The following is a 19,935-nucleotide window of genomic DNA, read 5'->3' on the forward strand; positions in this document are numbered from 1 at the left end:
ATACCACGAATATCTTCTGGTCCGGCTCTGACCCACCCCTGCCTCCCTCCTGCCTTCCCTCAGGCATCCCGGCCTTACCTGGTGGTCTAGCGGGCGTTTGGGGCAGGAGCGATCTTCCTACGCTCCTGCCCCGTGCAGATCGCCAATAGGAAATAGCTGCCGTGAGTTCCCGTAGTCTCTCGAGACTACGACGGAAACTCCCCACAGACATTTCCTATTGGCGATCTACACGGGGCAGGAGTGTAGGAAGATCGCTCCTGCCCCGAAAGTCCGCTAGACCACCAGGTAAGGCTGGGATGTCAGGGGGAAGGCTAAACTGTGGGGTTTTTTTTTCTTTTTTTCCCCTCCCCCCAAAATCGCGAATATGTGAAACCGCGATTGCCGAAACCACGAATGGGGAGGGGGAAGTGTATATTTAAGGTCTGACCCAGGTCCACTGTTAGGTAGGCCGGGCAAAGGGCAAAATTTTGGGAGGGGCTCTGAAGCCCAGCAACACACTAAGAATAGCCTTTCATGGCTCCACAACATTCTCTTCTTGGTTGGGCTGAGAACCTTTCAACGGCCCCTCATATATACAGAACGAGATAATATTTTCAATATTAAATCAGATTTAAAATATAGTGAAATACAGAAATATGTATAATTTCCAATGTTCCATCACTAGAAACATATTTATTTATTTTAAAAATTTATATACCGCCTTTAAATAAAGCGGTTTCCATAAAAATAAAACCATAACAATAAAAATAAAACCATTAAAAAAAACTTCTTCCTCCATATCCACGGTTTCCATATCTGTGGATTTGCTTATTCGCGATTTTTTGGAAGCTGACTCCGCCCCCCCAAAATGACATCATCATTAAAGTTATTTTTCCTTTTACTGTACTGATAAAAAGTGTATCGCTTACCATTCACTCTGAAAATCGCTGCTACCATGCTTTCTCCCACAAATTTGCTGCTTCCATGCTTCCCAGTGTGCACTGAGAAAAACGCTGCTTCCCAGCATCCTTAGAGAGAAAGGCTTCTTCCCAGCATGCCTGCCCAGAAATCACTGCGTGCCTGCTCCGAATTCGCTGTAGAAAAGTTATTCACGGTTCCAATAATAAAAATGGAAGGCTTTTTCTAAAAACCGCGAATAACATTGAAAAAGTTATACACGGTTTTTCCGTATTCACGCGAATATGGCGGGAGAAGTGTACATAATTGCAGAATACAAGACAAAATTACAATTCGAAAATTAAAGCTAAATTGCAGTACCATAAAATACATTTTCTTTAAAAAGAAAAAACCCAAAACATACATGTACAGAAAAATTGATTAAAGTGAGGAAAACCATATATAAATGATTTACCTTGGCTACAAGTTATCTTTAATTATGGGAGAACTCATAGCAAAAGGAATGTAATACTTGGGGTCCTTTTATGATGTTGCAATGAAAATAGGCCTTAATGTGCCCTTACATGGGTCTTTCTCATACACTAAGGCCAGTTTTACTAGTCATGATTTTTTTTTTCATTAATAGCCATATGCTAATGTTGCTGTTAGCCTCTTGCAGTTTTTTTTTAAATCACCTCATGAGCACTTACTATCACTTATGTTGTCTGTGTGCTAACCAGTTAGCACTTGGTAATGTTTGTTTATTTTTCACCCACCCTTATCCAGGGGAGTTACATATTAATACACAAAATAAAAAATTTACATTTATCGTACAAAACACAGAGGTGTTCAATGGTCTGGTTTGTTTTATTTGTTTGCTTAGTGAATCTAGCCCGGTGGTCTCAAACTTGAGGCCCGGGGACCACATGCGGCCCGCTAGGTACTATTTTGAGGCCCTCGGTATGTTTATCATAATCACAAAAGTAAAATAAAACTGTTTCTTGATCATATGTCTCTTTAGCTATAAATTACAATATTATTATTAATACTTGGCTAAAAGGAAAGATTTATAAACTATATAGTTTTACCTCATGCAAAATTGTCATTTCTTTAATAAGACATTAACTATTTTTTTCTGAGGCCTTCCGAGTGCCTACAAATCCAAAATGTGGCCCTGCAAAGGCTTTGAGTTTGAGACCACTGATCTAGCACTATGGGCTAGATTCACTAAGCAAACCGATCGTGTACCGTATTTAAATGCCTCTTTCATATCTCCCCTCTTCTGCCTTTCCAGTCTAAAGCATATATTTTACATTAATTTCTTATATGCTGTTTACTACAAGTCCAACAACTATGATCAAAAGTGGTGTACATTCATATCCAGCAGTTTAGGGGTTTTTTTTTTTGTCCCTGGAGGGCTCACAATCTAAGGGCCGGATTCTCTAATATTGCCAGTAAAATCCAACGGGTCGTGTAGTGGCTTTAAATCTAAGGATTCAAAAAGACGAGTCATTCTCAAAGAATTTCTCAGGCAAATGAGGTTTGTGGAAAGTCGCCGCTGATGATAGCGATTGGCAGATGCACAGAATAGTCCATGGAAAGAGGCGTAAATGTGTGCATATACCGAGAAAAGCTATACCATAGGAGGTCAAAGAAGCGTGGGATGAACACAGAGGATCTAGAATCAGAAAATAATAGTAAATATTGAAGAACTAAGGCCTGTACTGGGCACACTTGCACGGTCAGTGTCTGTATATGGCCATTTGGTGGAGGATGGGCTGGGGAGGGCTTCAATGGCTGGAAGGGTGTAGATGACGTAGTCTTCAGTAGTTGGAACCTAAGAACAGTACCGGGTAGAGCTTTGGATTCTTGCCCAGAAATAGCTAAGAAGAAAATTAAAAAAAAAAAAAAAAATTTAATTGAATCAGGTTGTGCAGACTGGAAGGACCATTCGGGTCTTTATCTGCCGTCATCTACTATGTTAGGCATGTAAATCATAGGCTCATGGATGGCAGAGGTGGAGAACTACCAGCAAACAATATGTCCTTGTGTTAATCATAGGCAGGGCCAGTGCTATTGGATGGAGGAGAAGGGAGATGGAATCATTTTTCAACATGTGCATACAAGACATGCCTTTAACACACATGCTCGAAATGCATGCTTTTGAGATCCCCCCCCCCCCCCATTATTATCATAGTACAAAAATTAAGGTGAATAGTGTATTTAAACTCTTTTTTTATCATGAGCCACAGCCATCCACACAATGGACACGCCCTTTTCACAGTCCTTTCACTCCCGGACCAGCTGGTAATTTTTTGGTCGCTAAAAGTGGGCATTTCATTTGGAGAATCACCCGGAGTGCCTATTTAAATATTAATGAGCCCAATTTAATAGCAATCACCTGGCAGAGTCGGGAGTCTTCTAGGAAGCTCGGAAAAGACCACAGCGAGCCGTTCTGAAAATCGAGCGGTAAAATCTTGGCACGCTAAACAGCCCGGAACCCGTTTTTAGCCACCACCACCACGAAAGGCATGGCGAGTTTTGAGAATCCGGGCTCTGAGTTCATACTTGAGGTAATGAAGACCCAAATGACTTGCCAAGATCACAAGGAAAGAAATGTCGAGGCTTGATGCAACAGCAGATCCAGAGGCCTCCCCCTCCATGCGCACCGGTGTTTGGGCAAAGCTTGTCCACTCTGTTGGTCTTGGAAGGACTAAAGCAATCGGGCGGCGTCCCTACCCCCGAGAGCCAACGCACAGATTGGTCTGACCCAGCCCGAGGTCATTTCGGGGCACAGTGCACATTGCCGAAGTTTGAGCGCCTTGAGGGACCAAAGCGAGAAGGTGAGGTCGGGAGCTGCCCAAATCTCGTCTCACCCCCCCACCGGTCTGGAGGGAGCGGGGGTTCCCCCTGGCAGGGCTCGGGAGCACCGCCTCCCTCTCGGCCGGGCACCACTTCCTCCCCCCACCCTCCCCCCCCGTGTCCGCGGCTCCTCCCTCCGCCTCGCTGCCTGTCTGCCAGACCATGATCGCTCGTCTAACGGGCTCCAGGGTGGTAAGTACCGAGCCCGGCGGCTCTGGTTCGCCCCCCCCCCCTCCTTGCGCCGCAAATCCCCGGTTCTCTCTCCCTCCCCCCTTGCTGCTTGTTGCTTCCCTTTGCACTTTCCGAGCCTTGGCTGGCCGTGCACGAGGCGACCCCGGAGGAAGGAGGTGGGGGCGATCCGGGCGAGTTCCATCCTCCCCCCCCCCCGTTGGGGGTCTCTGCATACTGGTCGTTAAGGTCTGTGAACAGAGAACTCAATGAAAGAGTGTAAAGGGAGGGGGGAGGGGTGGTACCTGGGCTGCCATGCTTTGCAGTAGCAACACCTGTGCTTGTGTCTGGGGAAGTGGGGAGGCCCGTTCACTTGGGGGGGGGGGGGGGCTCCTTGGCACTTTCTAAGACTCTCTCTATGTGCTTTCATGCTATTCTTATTACATCAAACATGCCTCTTTCTTTTGTATTTGTGCAAATCATATGGTGCCCTAGTTCTCAGGCAGGCAAAATCTATACGACAAGGTATGCCACAGTCTAAACTCGTTTCCAGGAAAGAATAACCCTGTAGTTCTGAATCATCTCGTTAGGATGTTGCCCTTCCTTATCCGAATACAAAGCTTGTTGCCTGATGGATGCCCGTGCTTCGGTATTAAAAACATCTGGATGTTGAAAATAGCGACATCTGCATTATTTTCATGCATTTTCAGACCTAGGGTTAAAATAAGAGGCTAGCTTGGGCTTCTCAAACCTGGCCTGGTAACCTCGCAGCCAGCGTGTGATTTAGGCCATCCAGGTAGGTTCCGGTTTAGCCTTAGGCGAGTGCCTTTGGTACCAGATTTTGGTAGAAGCCAGGGTGCTGCCGCTCAGTCCAGGCCTACGTCCACGGTGTCTCAATCCTCGGCAGCAGCAAAGTTCACTGTGGGGGCCTGAAGCCCTCTGGGGCTGACAGTTCCTGGGAGGCTCCACCCCCCCCTCCCCTCACATAGGTTTCCATGGTAACTGCGCTGAATTTTGCTGGTGACTTGTTGCCATTGGGATCAAGTCACTGTACAGGACAAGTGGCAAAGCGAGGGAGCGAGGGGGTTATGGGATTGGGGGGGGGGGGTGCAGTGAAGAAAATCTTCCCTTTTTGGTAGTGGGTGACCTCACTTGAAATCCAGCCTGGTATGCTGAGCTAGATTGGCATATACCAGCGTGCCAGACTTTAAGAATAAATGGGATACCCATGTGGGATCCCTACGAGGGTCAAGATAAGGAAATTGGGTCATTAGGGCATAGACAGGGGGTGGGTAAGCAGAGTGGGCAGACTTGATGGGCTGTAGCCCTTTTCTGCCGTCATCTTCTATGTTTCTATGATGGGTCATTTGGCCTTTATCTGCCATCATGTTTCTATGTTTCTATAATCAGAAAGTTCTATGACATCACAATGCAGGTGTAAAGAGCCTTAGCCTATAGGAAGAGGAGATGCAAATGTTAAGAGCCTTAGTCAATAGGGAGAGGAGGAGAGAGTGTTGATCATTGGAACAAGCTTCCAGTGCAGGTGATCGAGGCAGACAGTGTGCCAGACTTTAAGAATAAATGGGATACCCATGTGGGATCCCTACGAGGGTCAAGATAAGGAAATTGGGTCATTAGGGCATAGACAGGGGGTGGGTAAGCAGAGTGGGCAGACTTGATGGGTAGTGGCCCTTTTCTGCCGTCATCTTCTATGTTTCTATACCAGATTTTTCTCATGCAAGCATTCATGAGCAATATCCTGAAAACTCAGCTCGTGGTGTCGTTCCCAGGACAGGTTTGGATCATCAGCAGACTGACTCCTTCTCTATAAGTTGCTTTCTATATGCTCCTTAGTTTGTAACCAGTCATGTTCTTAAATGGATAGCGAGTAACGTGGATTACAAGTCGAGCAAAACATTTTCTTAAATTTTAACTCGCTAAACGAACGTGGTCTTGGCAGTACGAGCACATATACGTGCGTCGCGTCAAAGCCGTACAATATATGCGCGGCTCATCGCTGATCACGGCGGAACGTAATACATGCTTCCCCCCCCCCCCCACCGGTTCATTCTGTAATGCGTTAAGCACATCTCAGCCCTGTTAGGGAATTGGCGCTAAGCGTGTGCTTTGCTGACATCTTAATGCCCCCTTTGTGTGTGGCTGATTAGTTAGATCACCTCTTGCCCAGTTAGATCACTTTGAATATTGACTTCAAAGGGGGTAACTTTATTAAGTGGGGGTCTTGGGTTCATAGACAACCCCGCGAAAGACAAAGGTGCGCGCTGACAACTGAGCGCAAGACGGAGGCGCACGCTGAATAAAATTACAGTTTTTAGGGAATCCGACGGGGGTTTTTGTTGGGGAGCCCCCCCCCCCAGTTTACTTAATAGAGATCGCACCGGCGTTATGGGGGGTTTGGGGGTTGTAACAGTCCACGTTTTACTGTAAACTTAACTTTTTCCCTAAAAACAGGGAAAAAGTGAAGTTTTCAGTAAAATGTGGGGGGTTACAACTCCCCGCAACGCGGCGTGATCTCTATTAAGTAAAGTGGGGGGGTTCCCCCCCCGCCCCCCCGTCAGAGCCCTAAAAACAGTAATTTTGTGCGGCGCGCACCCCTGCACTGCACTCAATTGTCTGGGCGCGCCTTTGTCCTGGCGCGCTTTTGATCTGACACCGGGGTCTTGTGTGTGTCCTTTTATAAAATGCTGACCGGTGTAAAAATAATGGGCGATGGTAAGTATGCGCATGGTGGACTTCGCAAGTAGATTATAAAACGCATTAATTTACACACATACCTGGGTTGGGTACACCTGCAATCGGATGGCTGAACGCGTTGAAAACAACCATGAGGATGATGCTGGAAGACATTACCGGATTGACACAAAACCGATCTCGTTTTAGATCTGTAATTCGTCGAGTCGATGGCACTTACCTGAGTACAGACATGGCCATCTGCTTGAGAGGGAGGTGTCAAGTGTCCACATCTGCAAGGAGGGCTGTAGGTCAGAGGCTTCAAGGGCTTTTGAATCCCAGTAGGTGAGGCCAAGTCCTAACTAGTAGTGTGAATTCACATTTATTTATTCAATTTTCTATACCGTTCTCTCAGGGGAGCTTAGAAAGGTTTATATGAATTTATTCAGGTACTCGAGTATTTTTCCCTGTTGCAATCTATCTAATTGTACCTGGGGCAATGAGGGGATTAAGTGACTTGCTCAGGGTCGCAAGGTGCAGCGTGGGTTTGAACCCACAACCTCAGGGTGTTAAGGCTGTAGCTTGAACCGCTGCGCCACACTCCTTTCGAAGAGCCCTCTGCTCAGCTGTAGAGAGAGCCTGTGGTAGAGTGAGACTGAGAGCTGGACTACCACGACAGCTGCGCTATAGGAAGAGAGGTACAGAGAGCTAGGTACTAGTGCTAGTGTACAAAGAGTGGGGTGGTGGGGGCAGTTGGGGGGTGCCTGTAAGCGCTTGAAGGGCCATGATCCACATGCCCGCAGCTGTTGGATTCTCCTGGCCCCGCCCCCTCGGACATCAACTTCCTGATCCAGGGCAGAGGATGGCAGAGCCAACAAACGTGCGAAACTGTGAGACTACAGCCCTGTGACCACTCCAGGCACCCCCACAACTGCCTGGAGGGGAGGGGGTGCTCTGCCCTGGGTGGCTGCTGGGTCAGGTACACCACTGGTGTACTAAAACAGTATCGACCCCGTGGAAAGGTAGGGGGGTTAAATCCTTATAAATAAGTTCCTAATCACATGGACTTGAGCCAGTGGGGCTTGTGCGCATCTGAGAAGATGAAAGCTATGCCCGTTGGTAGTTTTACGACCAGCAGGGCCTCCCAAGGCAGGCAGGTTTCAGTAGAGATCTCAGATCCACGATGGACCAATCTGGGCAGCAGTACATGGGCAGTGTTTAAGTTTATTTAAGTTTATTAGGATTTTATATACCGCCTATCAAGGTTATCTAAGCGGTTTTTACAATCAGGTACTCAAGCATTTTCCCTCTCTGTCCCGGTGGGCTCACAATCTATCTAATGTACCTGGGGCTATGGAGGATTAAGTGACTTGCCCAGGGTCACAAGGAGCAGCGCGGGGTTTGAACCCACAACCCCAGGGTGTTGAAGGCGGAGGATCCTATTTGATGCGACAATGGCGACAACATCAAATTTATACTGCGCAGACCAATCTGCTTCTCTATTCTGCCACGAAAACGTGATCATTAAATTGCTAGAACTCGGACACCAATCGTTGGCACCTGACTGTCACCTTCAGAGGTCGCTCAGTGTAGCATTTTCAGGAGCTTAAACTTTCTTAAGCATTTCTTGTTCCCTTTAATAACTATATGCCTAAATTTGCTATTGGTGATTATATTTGCTTTTTGTATCAATAAATTGTTTGATCGTAATAGCTAAATGAGAGAAACAGAGAGGTATTTAGTAGTCCAGCAGCAGGATAGAGGTTGCCAGTCTCTGACACCGAGTGCAGCGTTGACAGTATCTGTCTCTTGGAGAGAGATCATTTGTCTGCACCCTGCATAAAGAAAAGCCTGCTGCCTTTAGAGGTATAATATGCTTGCATCATGTAATTAAACTCTGGAATTCGTTGCCAGAGAATGGGGTGAAATCAGTTAGCTTAACGGGGTTTAAAAAAGGCTTGGATAATTTCCTAAAAGAAGTCCATAGGCCATTATTGAGATGGTTTGGTGAAATCCACTGCTTATTCCTTGGATAACCAGCATAAAATCAGTTTTACTACTTGGGATCTAGCTAGGTACTTGGGTAGAGTATAAATTTTTAAAATAATATTTTTAAGCCTACATTTCTCCCTCTGTATTTGCGGTTTCGATTATTCACGGTGTTTAGTTTGCTGGCTCATCCCCTCCCAAATTACATCAGCTTGCACAGAGAAAATCGCCGATTCCCAGCACTTTTCTTCACCGTGTTTTGCCTCTCCTTCAGGAACAGGCCAGGTCTCCCACCATGTTGTTCGTGGTTTCACCCTATTCACGATGGTTTTTAATAGAAAACAGTGAATAACATATGAAAAAGTTTATTTGTGTTTTTTTTTCAGTATTTGCGGTTCTGTTAATTCCCCCATCGCAGCGAATATGGAGGGAGAAGTGTATTCTATAAAGAAAAATTAGTAGTCAAAATGCACATACATTTTATAGCTGGGATAAATTTTTTATGCCTCTTTGTGAGCTGAACTTTGCATAAATTATAATATGACATGTTTCTCGGTTGATAGTCATTAGCACGCAATTGTCGCGCTGAAATGTCTGGGTGCATTTGACTTGCCGCCATGTTTCTCGCATGTAAACTAGTCCTAAACCCTGAAAAAACAGTGGCTTATTGGATTTCTGGTTGTTCTTCTCAGTATTCTCTAGTTCCTGTATTGTTTGATATACTGAGTTACCCCTATGGGCTCTTTTTACAAAGCGGCGCTAGCGGTTTTAACGCACGCACCGGAATAGCGCCCGCTAGCCGGGAATCTACCGCCCGCTCAAAAGGAGGCAGTACCGGCTAGCGTGTGTGGCAATTTGGCATGCACTATTCCGCGGCTTTGTAAAAGGAGCCCTATGTCTTAAATTTTGTAATTTAGGATTCATATTTGACCCTGATTGTTTTTTGGTAAGCAGGTCTCTAATGTTCTTAAATCAGATTTCTTAGTACCACCCTATTTGTGTTCCTTGCATAATCTTCTTCTTGAGACTATTACTGTATACAACCGCCGGCAGAGGAAGCAGCAGGATGATGTTTGGTTTCATTATATATTTTTCAATATTTGTTATGACATATGTTTTCTCCTTTTTCTACATGGACCCCTGATGAAGGTTGTCCGAAACATGGACCGTGTTGGGTCCCCTGTTTGGTAAAAAGGTTTTAATATATAGTTTGGTTGTCACAATAAAATTCGCCCACATCGTTGTACATATCTGCAGTTTTGGTTTGTTTGTACAACCTCATTCACACATTTTTAATATCCTGACTTGATTATTGTAACGATAGTTACACCAGTATTGCTCAATATCTAATCAAGCAGCTTCAAGCATTGCATTATCAATGGAATACAAAAATCACTCCAGTGTAACAAATACACCATCTATACCCCAATAAGTCTGATACTAAAGCGAAAGAAAAGCCTCAGATCAATGGAGGGCTGTACCCACCCTCTTCCACCCTGACATCGCAGGCAAAAACTTTCGCCAACGTTAAATACTGGCAGGTAGAAGCCAAGAAAAAATCATGAGAAAAACCACTGATCATAACCACAGGCCGACGATCACTGCTTCGGGGCCAACACTCCAGGCTATCCTGTAACAATAAATAAGCCAAATTGAAAACCAAACTTACTCCCCTGCTCAAAATAGGGAAAATAAGGCCACATTTCTGTATTCGCGATTTGCAGTTCGACTTTGCTGCTTTCAACCACAAACCCACTGGCAATGCTGCAGAGTTTAAAGCAACGCCCAAGCCTGTCAGGTGAAAAACCATGTGACACAATAAGTCTGGCCAATCAAGGCAGACTCGGTACAAGCCAATCACAACGCTGCAAAATCGTCAACACAAAACAACTTTGGACATTTCCTACAAGATGTCCAAAGTCAGAAGTGGCAAAATGTCCATTTTTTTGAAACTGGCAAAACCACTAGACGTCCCCCCCCCCCCCATTTTTTTCCCCCAAAAAGGCCCATTTAGATGTCTTGGCCTCCAGGGCATACAACCATAGGATGTTTAATTTTGTTCTTCATTTTTGACAACAAAAAGTCCAGACCAAAATGTCCAAATCCAGATCATTTGGATGTGGGATGGGCCAGCATTGTAATGGACTGGTCATATAGATATACCAATAGAGCAGTGGGGCACCTTAGAGGGTACTGTTGTGAACTTCACATAAAGGGTGCCAGAAGTACATCTCGCCATAACCCCTTTCTAATGTACGTATGTTGAGCCCTCCAAAACTCCCCCAAAACCTACTATATCTAGCTGTCTACCACCTCAATAGCCCTTATTTATTTTTATTTATTTTAATTTCTTATATACCGCTATACCGTGAAGTTCAAAGCGGTTTATAGTAAAGATACATTTTTACAGTACATGGGATGAAAAGGATGAGGTCCCAATTACTGCCCCACACTCTCTCTCTGTCATTAGCAAGACAGATGCATCTGGGGACAATATCTTAGAGACAAGAAACCTCCCAAACATGTCCAGTTTATTGAATGTTCTGTAACTCTTTTTATATCATTTTACATGAGTCAATGTCGTCAGCATGTGACGTAAATACAAACCATATATGGACACAGGTCACATGAAACTTTAAAGAAATAACAAGCATCTTACTATCTAAAGGCCAAAGTTTAAAGGTGCTTTGGTCAGCAGAGCCTTTTTCTTTATCTAAAGCTTCTTGCAAATACAGCTTATGAAAACAATTGAATTCACTTCACAACAAGATAAGAACACATCTCTCAAACATAAAATGGCCTTGCAGTATTTCAGCAAGAGAAGACAAACAGTGTCTGGATTTACAGCTTCAAACACAGCCTAAGGAAAACTACAAGGTACATGATACGTGTCCCTTCATGGGATACAAGCGGTTTACAATAAAGATACATTTTGTCAGTGCATGGGATACAAGTGGTTTATCATAAAAATACATTTTGTCAGGACGTGTTGTGCGAGGGGAGAGAGGGTAAGAGTTAGTCTCAAATCTAGAATTGGGGAGGCGGGGTAGAGCGGAGAGCCGTTGCGAGGAAGAGGAAGTTGGGCATTTAGAATTTGTTAAACAATTGAGTTTTCAGGGATTTTCTAAAGCCTGCGTATGTAGTGGCCTCCAGTATGGGTTTTCCAAGCCAAGTGTTCAGCCTATGGCTGCAGGTGGCACCTATATGGCAGCATAGTAGAGTTTTGGTGGCCTTGCACTTTCTACCATCAATGTAGTGGTTAGAGTGGCTTATGGGCCTGGGTCCTCTCTATGGTTCCTTAGCCCACCCACTGCTGCTCTATTAGGCTTTCCTGTACCAGGTGTTGCTGTTCTAGAGACAAGTATGCAATGTTTAATTTAGATCTTCGTGGGGTAGAAGGGGTTTATTGATCACTGGGGGCCATTACTTTATCCCTGCAGAAGTCATCTAGTCAGTTTGGGCTCCTTTTTGGCACTTAGATGCTTTTAAAACAGGTCTAGCTCCGGACGTGGAAGTTCCGTCCAGGATGTCATGGGACATGTTTGATTATCAAGTTTCAAGTTTAATGAGATTTTTGATTAATCGCTTAATCTTGTTTCTAAGCCATGAACATAATAAAATTACAATATTTAGGGAACAATACAATACTTAACAATGAAATAAGTCCGAGAGGACTTGTGACTAAACTTAACATACCCATAAACACAAGGAAAGAAAGGAAAGTGAAATACAAAATCATTAAAGAAAGCAAAACAATCGGGGAAAAAACATAAGGCAGGGAAAACAGAAAGTAGCCATAATATTAAACAATAAAAATAAAATTGACCAGAGAACTGGTTAATTAATTATCAAAGGCATCTTTAAAAAGAAAGGTTTTTAAATTACTCTTAAATTTCTCCAGATTACGCTCTTCCCTTAAATAAATAGGGAGAGAGGTGCTGTAACAGAATAAATAAATGACGTCTAGTGTTAATAACCTTAAGAGAAGGGATCGTCAGTAAATTCTGTTCATTAGATCTCAACGTTCTATTGGGAGTATAAGGGATTAATAGTTTATAAATAAATGCTGGGGATTTGTAAAGGAGGGATTTAAAAGTAAGTCGGCATAATTTATATGTTATCCGGTGAGATACAGGAAGCCAATGTGCTTTCCTAAGAAGGGGAGTTACGTGGTCAAATTTCCTAGTTTTTGTTAGAAGTTTAATAGATGCGTTTTGAATAATTTGTAAAACGTTTTATTTATTATTGCTGCAAGACACCCAAAGCCCATCCAGAACATACCTCCAAACACGTCCCACTTTAATTTTGGACGCAAAGTGAGTAGGACGCCTTACAAGATGTCCAGAAAGACAGTTTTGAAAATTGGCACTTGGATGTCCCGGGGATTAGGACAACCAAGTGCCGATTTATGCCATTTTTTGGCCCATCTTAGTGTTTTGAAAATGCTCCTACTTGTCTCTTTTTTTTTTTTTGTATCTTGTGCTGACTGCCTTTGTTCTGTAATCACTTGCGCCACTCGTTTTACGGGAATGACTTTGTTCTGTCCTATCTATATGATGGCGGTCTGTCTAAACCACTTAGTCCTGGGTGTCAGATAACGAGGTATAATAAGCTTTTTTTGAACAATTATTTAAAAATATAAAAGGCTGGCTTAAAAATTCAGGTTTTGAACTAGCATTTGGAAACCAGCTGGTGGACACTGGAAATCAGTCTTGATTTTTATTTATTTATTTATTTAAAATATTTTATAAATACTATCTACAAATTCTAGGTGATGTATGAAACCAACATACATAAACCCCCCCGAAAAACATTTTCAACATAAACAAAACAAATTTCAGTGTACATAAAACAATAGAATCGTGTTGCCTGCTCAAAAGTATTTCTTATCTTTTTGTTGTATCTAGAGTCGCCTGCTCACAGTCTGTAATCCCTAGTGCTGCTCTTTTTGCTGGAATGACTGTTATTCTTTCCTATTTGAGGGCAGTTTATACCTCTCTGCATTTCAGCCTGTAAACCGCTTATATAACATAACTTAACTTTATTCTTCTATACCGCCTCAATCGAATGATTTCTAGGCGGTTTACACAGAAGAGAGCTGGACAATCGGCGAAATACAAATAGTTAAAAAAAAAATACAATGTTTCCTGCAGAACAGATTAACCCTCCCCCCCCCCTTTTTTAAAAATTTTTTATTAAGCTGCGGTAGAGGTTTCTACTGCTGTCTGGAGCAGTAAGGGCCTGATCTGGAAATGGCATCTGCTGCGGCAGGCACCTGTAAAAATGGGCGCCTACCGCATGTCAATTACTGGTAGGCGCCATTTTGATAATTGCATCTATTTTCCTCTACAGATGCCTTAAATGTAGGCCCGTTAAATATAATACCAGTGTATCACTTTTCCTTATAATTATCTTTTTCACAAACTTATCACAATCCTCAGAGGGTTAAAACATCCCATTGATTCATACGGCAAAGAGCCTATGAACCCAATCGTCGTAGGATCATTAGTTTATAAATTTTTTTGTAAAATTTTTGTATATATATATTTTATTTTTGTGTTTTAGAATATTTAGCATTTACTTAACTTAAATATTCATAAGTCAATCCATGGGAGCGCCTCTACCGACATGTACAAGTTTCAAGTAGATCTTTTCATCAGGGTTGAGGCTCTCGTAGTTACTTATCTAGCTTGTTTATTAACTGCTCTCCTCCATAGAGTATCATGGTGTATGGAGGAGAGCGGTTAATAAACAAGCTAGATAAGTAACTACGGGAGCCTCAACCCTGATGAAAAGATCTACTTGAAACGTGTACATATCGGTAGAGGCGCTCCCATAGATTGACTATGAATATTTAAGTTAAGTAAATGCTAAATATTATAAAACACAAAAATAAAACATATATATACAGTGTGTTTGTCACAAAAGGGGATGGGGATCACGTGTTCCAACCTGTCACTTCCAAAAATCATCGGTGCAGCAGTATTCTGGACTACCTGCAGTGCCCTACAATTATGTTCTTAAGGGGATTCTCGTGCGTCAAGCAACATATTGGTATGTTATCACGTTCCCATTTTATACTCCTCAGCCTTTCATAAGTGCAATTGATCTTTGGAAGATTTTTCTTACTTGGATTGTTTGTGGTTGGAAATAGAAAAGGTTCAGACAAGGACAACTACAAGATAAAAGGAATTGACGACTCATAAACAGGTTTCAGGCGCTTTATTTTCTGTAAGTGTAAAAGCAGGTATAAATTTTTTTATTTTTTTTTAAATGTCTTACTCGTTACATCCTGCAATTCTGTGCGAGTTACAAAATTTAAAACACAAATCACAATAGACAACATCTTAATAAACAAAGAAAACTATCTAATAACAAAGTTAAAATCATGCATTATTCATGCAACTTATTTGTAAAACGTTATATACTGTTATCTGAGCCAATGCATTCAAAGTGGTTTGCAATAAATAAATGTATTCGGGCAATCATGTCTGGTTAAGAACTGACTTGTATAGAAAAACACATCGAAGATGACCAAGGGTGTTATAAACCTTTCTTAACTCAAAACGTTGGGTTGTTTTGAGCTAATAAAGGTTTATATCGCCCTTGGTCATCTTCGATGCATTTTGTTGTCAGACTGACTTGCCCAGGGTCACAAGGAGCAGCGCGGGGCTTGAACCTACAACCTCGGGGTACTGAGCCTGTGACTCTAAGCACTAGGCCTCTCCTTCCATTTAACTCTAGATTTTTCTTTAAAACTGATACATTTTTTTTAAAACCGGGCTTAGGAGTTCTATATTTGACCGTGTTACTCCTCTCTTGAAATCTGAACACATCCTCCCGGTGTCATATCGAATCCCTTTTAAATACAATATTCTTTCCTTCTACCATATTTCCCTGAAAATAAGACTGTGTCATTAATTTTGGGTCTAAAAAATGCATTAGGGCTTATTTTTTGGGGATGTCTTATTTTATTTTATTTTTTTCATGTACAACAATCATCTCTCCCTTCCTCTCCTCTACCCTACCCCAATTCTTCCTCTTTCCTTTCTCCCTCCCCCATGTGCAGCATCTTTCCTTCCTTCTCATCCATCCCCTTGTGCAGCATCTTTCTATCCCTCCCACCGTGAGACTGACATACATCCGCTTCAAGGCCTCCAAAAATAGCCGAGGTGGCAGCGCTCTGATCGGGCTGCTTCGCGGTCTTCCTTGCTGGGGCCAGCATCTTTTTATCCCTCCCTCCCATTCCCCCTGTGCAGCAGAACCCCACTGACCCTCCCACTGTGATGCAGCAGAGAGAAAGCCCCAGCGGGGAAGACCACAAAGTAGCCCATTCAGAGTGTTGCCACCACCGCTGCTTTAGGAGGCCTCGGAGCAGAGGTATGTCAGGTCTCATTGGGGTGGGGGGGGGGTCGCTGAATTGACGAGTCCGATTTTTTTAGTTTTTATTTTTTCAGTGAATCGGGCAGCACTATTGTCAGGGATGTAGTCAGGGCTTCAGGGGTTGATCTTAACTAGGGCTTATTTTTGGGGTAGGGCTTATATTAGGAGCATCTTTAAAAATCATGCTAGGTCTTATTTTCAGGGAAACAGGGTGGATTAAGTCCTCTAGCCTTCCTTTTTTTTTCTGTTCAGTATTCTCCACGAAGAGCCCTTTGTCCTTCTCAGCAGTATCTATTGACCGTTCCCTCTTTCAGACCATTATTCCTTGACATTCGCAGCAATTCATCTTTCCCTGTCCTGTGGAACTCTTCCCTTCTACCTCCAGATGGAAAGTTCCTTCTTAAAATTTAAAGCGCAGCTAAAAGCCTATTTCTCACGCACTTTTGATGCGTAGATCTTTCTACCTTCTCTTGACTATATCTACCTTTTTAAAATGAAATAAGCTTACCCAACATCCAGTGGCATAGTAAGGGAGAGCAGTGCCCCTTTCTGCCCCCTTGCTGAATGCGTGCGTGCGCCCCTTTCCTTTTCCCATACCTTTTTAACTTCTCCAGTGGGAACAGCATTCCCACGGTGGTGTCGGCTCGCCCTTTGATGCCACTTCTTGGGTGTGAGTCCCGGAAGTGATGTTGGAGAGAGTGCCGATGCCGACACGGGCAGCAATCTCGTGCCAGGAAAGTAAAAATGGTACGGGGAAGGCAAGGGGCATATGTGCACAGCAAGGACAGGAGCGTGGGGGGGGGGAGGGTTGCGGAGAGGAGGAGGGATGTTGCGCCCTTACGAAGACTATGCCAACATCCTTTATGCTCTTCTCCTCCCCCTTACCCTTGATATTGCAACCATTCTTTTTATTTTCTTCCTTGTTTGTTATGTCTTATTCTGTTTATTGTTTTGTCTGAAATTTTTTATTGGTTTTTCCCCTGCCCTACTTACTTTTTATTGTAAACCGCTTAGATTTTAACTATGTTTTATAGTAGCGGTATATCAAATAAACTGAACTAGCTGTAAATGCTTTACACCAAGATATTTTTGCATTTTCTCTTTTAGAGCATCTGCAGAGTGAAAGATGATTTTCTTTGGATGTGATATGAAAGAGAGTGGAAGGAGACAGAGCAGGTTGTTCTGTTGTGGTAAGTAGAGAATCAGTTGGTAAGGCGGGGTTCAACCTGGTTGGTGTGATGTGTTGTCAGCTGCTGATGGAGAAAAATGCCTTGTTACCCTTAAGAACCTTTTGTCATACTGGGACAGACTGAAGGATCCTGTTTCTAACAGTGGCCAACCCAGGTCCCAAGTACCTATCAGAAACCCAAAGAGTAGCAACATTCCAGAGCTGAGACTCTGATGTCATAATGCCTCATTCCATCAATGTCTAAGAGACGAACTCATCGGTGATGTCACAATGGCTTGATTGTCCTAGACTTGGCTCATATAAGAATAAAAGAACATAAGAAAGCCACACTGGGACAGACCGAAGGTCCATCAAGCCCAGTATCCTGTTTCCAACAGTAACCATCCCAGGTCACAAATACCTGGCAATATCCCAAAGAGTGAAACAGATATTTGCTGCTTATCCCAGAAATAAGCAGTGGATTTTCCCAGGTCCATCTTATGGACTTATCTTTTAGGAAAGTATCCAAACTTTTTTAAAACCCTGCTAAGCTAAGTGCTTTCACCACTTTCTCTGGCAATAAATTCTATAGTCTCATTACATGTTGAGTGAAGAAATATATTTTCTCTGGTTTATTTTACATTTACTATTCAGCAGCTTCATTGCATTCTCCCTAGTCTTAGAACTTTAGGAAAGAGTAAACAAGTGATTCATGTCTACCCGTTCCATTTCACTCAGTACAGTCTATCATTATTTCTAATTGATACATAGAAGTGCACATTTGATATGTCCCTAATGTTGTGCAACCAGCTGAATTTGAGGACTGCTAGTATTTATCATTTCTGTAGCTCTAGAGGCTGTCTCTCTTCTCAGTACAGCTTACAATCTATTCATGGTTATAGGGCAAATAAGGTTAATTTAGGAATTTTAATTATTATAACATAACAAAATGTTTATTTATATATCGCATAAACCTTGCGGTTCTATGCAGTTTACAAAAGAGGAAAAACTGACCAGTGTCAGCGAGCTACAATAAGACTGGGAAGTTTCCAAGTTTATTTACATTTTAATATACCGACCATCAAAGCTAAAAACGTTAAAATAAATTTAAGAATTGGGTGAAATGAAAGGTTGGACATAATAGACGACATGATTTTGAGGGAGAGGGGGGAAAGGAAAGTTTATAATTACATCTTTAAATAAAATAAAAATAAATGATGGGAAGAGGGGGGGAGGGAAATACACCAGGAGAGGGGGGGGCGCTTCTTAAAAGCGGCTCTTTTTGTTTACTAAAGTGCTGTTGGAAAGGGGTATTATTAGACGCTGCGGTATGTGTCTTGGAATAAGAAAGTTTTTAGTAGTTTTGAATTTGTTAAGAGAACTTTCGTGGCAAAGGTAAGGTGAGATGGCATGGCATTCCAAAGGGTTGAAGCTGTAACAGAGAAATTGGTATTTCTAGTGTAGTAAAGTTCTTTGATTGGGGGTGGGGGGACAGTCACGTTCTGGTCAGCTGATCTGAGGGTCTGTGGAGAAGAGTAAGGAATGATAAGGCAAATAGCAGCGGAGTTACATAGGAGGCGGACAGAATATATTTATTAAGTGGTAGAAAGGTTAAGACAAGGGGCTGATATAACTTGGCAACATTGGTAAACGAAGCTGTAGAGGTAGGCAGTTTGTTTTTATTTATAAGCTGCCTTTCCCAAGGTGACTCATAATATAAACCTATAGCCTTATTTATTAAATAAATCACCACTAAATTATCAATACCCTACATCTAGTTGTGTGTGTGTGTGTGTGTATATATATATATATATATATATATATATATACATATACATATACACACACACACACACACGTATACATACAAATACATATTACTAGGTGTATGGTATTGATAATTTAGTGGTGATTTATTTAATAAATAAGGCTATAGAGATATTACTTGTTTATATTATGAGCTACCTTGGGAAAGGCAGCTTATAAATAAAAACAAACTGCCTACCTCTACAGCTTCGTTTACCAATGTTGCCAAGCGTGCAAATCCTTCTTAGGCCTTAATATCATCATTTAATCTGCTTTTTTGTAAAAGATTTTTGTGCATATAAAAGTGCTTCATCTGCATAAAACATTCCTTTTATCCAGTTATTTTTTTTTTTACATAAATTAAGATGCTACAAAGCATTCAATTTTTATATATAAACTCCACTTAGCTTTTAAACTGCTTTGCTGTCGGCTTTAACTTTCAGTTTGAGTACTCATCTGTGCTGGGAAGGGACTGATCAACATGTTTCGCATTGCGCTTTTTCGAGGGGAATGTCTTATACACATGAAGCACTTTGATTCAACAGATGGTCACAATATAAACATACATAATAAAAAACCATAAAATACATATAAAACAAACAAGATAAGCGACTAGCACTTTCATCAAAACAAGTTTCTTAGTGCCCATATTTCATTTTGCAAAATAAATGCCTCTTCAGTAATTTCTTAAATGCCTGGAGATTGCTTTGCATTCTAATATGCATAGGTAGCCGGTTCCATTCCTGAGGGCTCCTACAGGAAAACGCAGTTGCACCTGAGATACTCAATTTCAATTCCCTTACTGATGATGCAAATGGGTCGCTTTGATGGACAGAATGCAACTTGGATAAAGGGGCATAAGTTTGAATAATACCCAAGCTTGCAGGAGCCAAACCGTTCAAACACAAATAGACTATCACAAGAAATCTAAAGTATATACGGTTTTCCAATTTCAACCAGTATAACTTCACTTAATATGCCGTGACATGTTC

At 42.4% G+C, this 19,935-nt stretch overlaps 1 protein-coding gene across 8 annotated transcripts in view; it reads left to right on the forward strand.

The window, feature by feature from the left end:
• The window catches only part of ATP8B4 (ATPase phospholipid transporting 8B4 (putative)), a 363,870-nt gene that overhangs the window by 19,886 nt on the left and 324,049 nt on the right, over positions 1–19,935 (forward strand). For 6 of the 8 annotated variants that reach the window (XR_004536957.1, XR_004536958.1, XM_033920249.1 and 3 more), the window contains exon 3: positions 17,077–17,159. The gene's annotated coding sequence lies outside the window, so the exon portion shown is untranslated. Of the gene's footprint in view, positions 1–3,294; positions 3,720–3,858; positions 3,931–17,076; positions 17,160–19,935 lie in introns of those variants that run through there. The other 2 variants (XM_033920243.1, XM_033920242.1) reach the window with 2 other exon arrangements.

This window comes from Geotrypetes seraphini, chromosome 14, assembly GCF_902459505.1.
Source record: "Geotrypetes seraphini chromosome 14, aGeoSer1.1, whole genome shotgun sequence".
Lineage (NCBI taxonomy): Eukaryota > Metazoa > Chordata > Amphibia > Gymnophiona > Dermophiidae > Geotrypetes > Geotrypetes seraphini.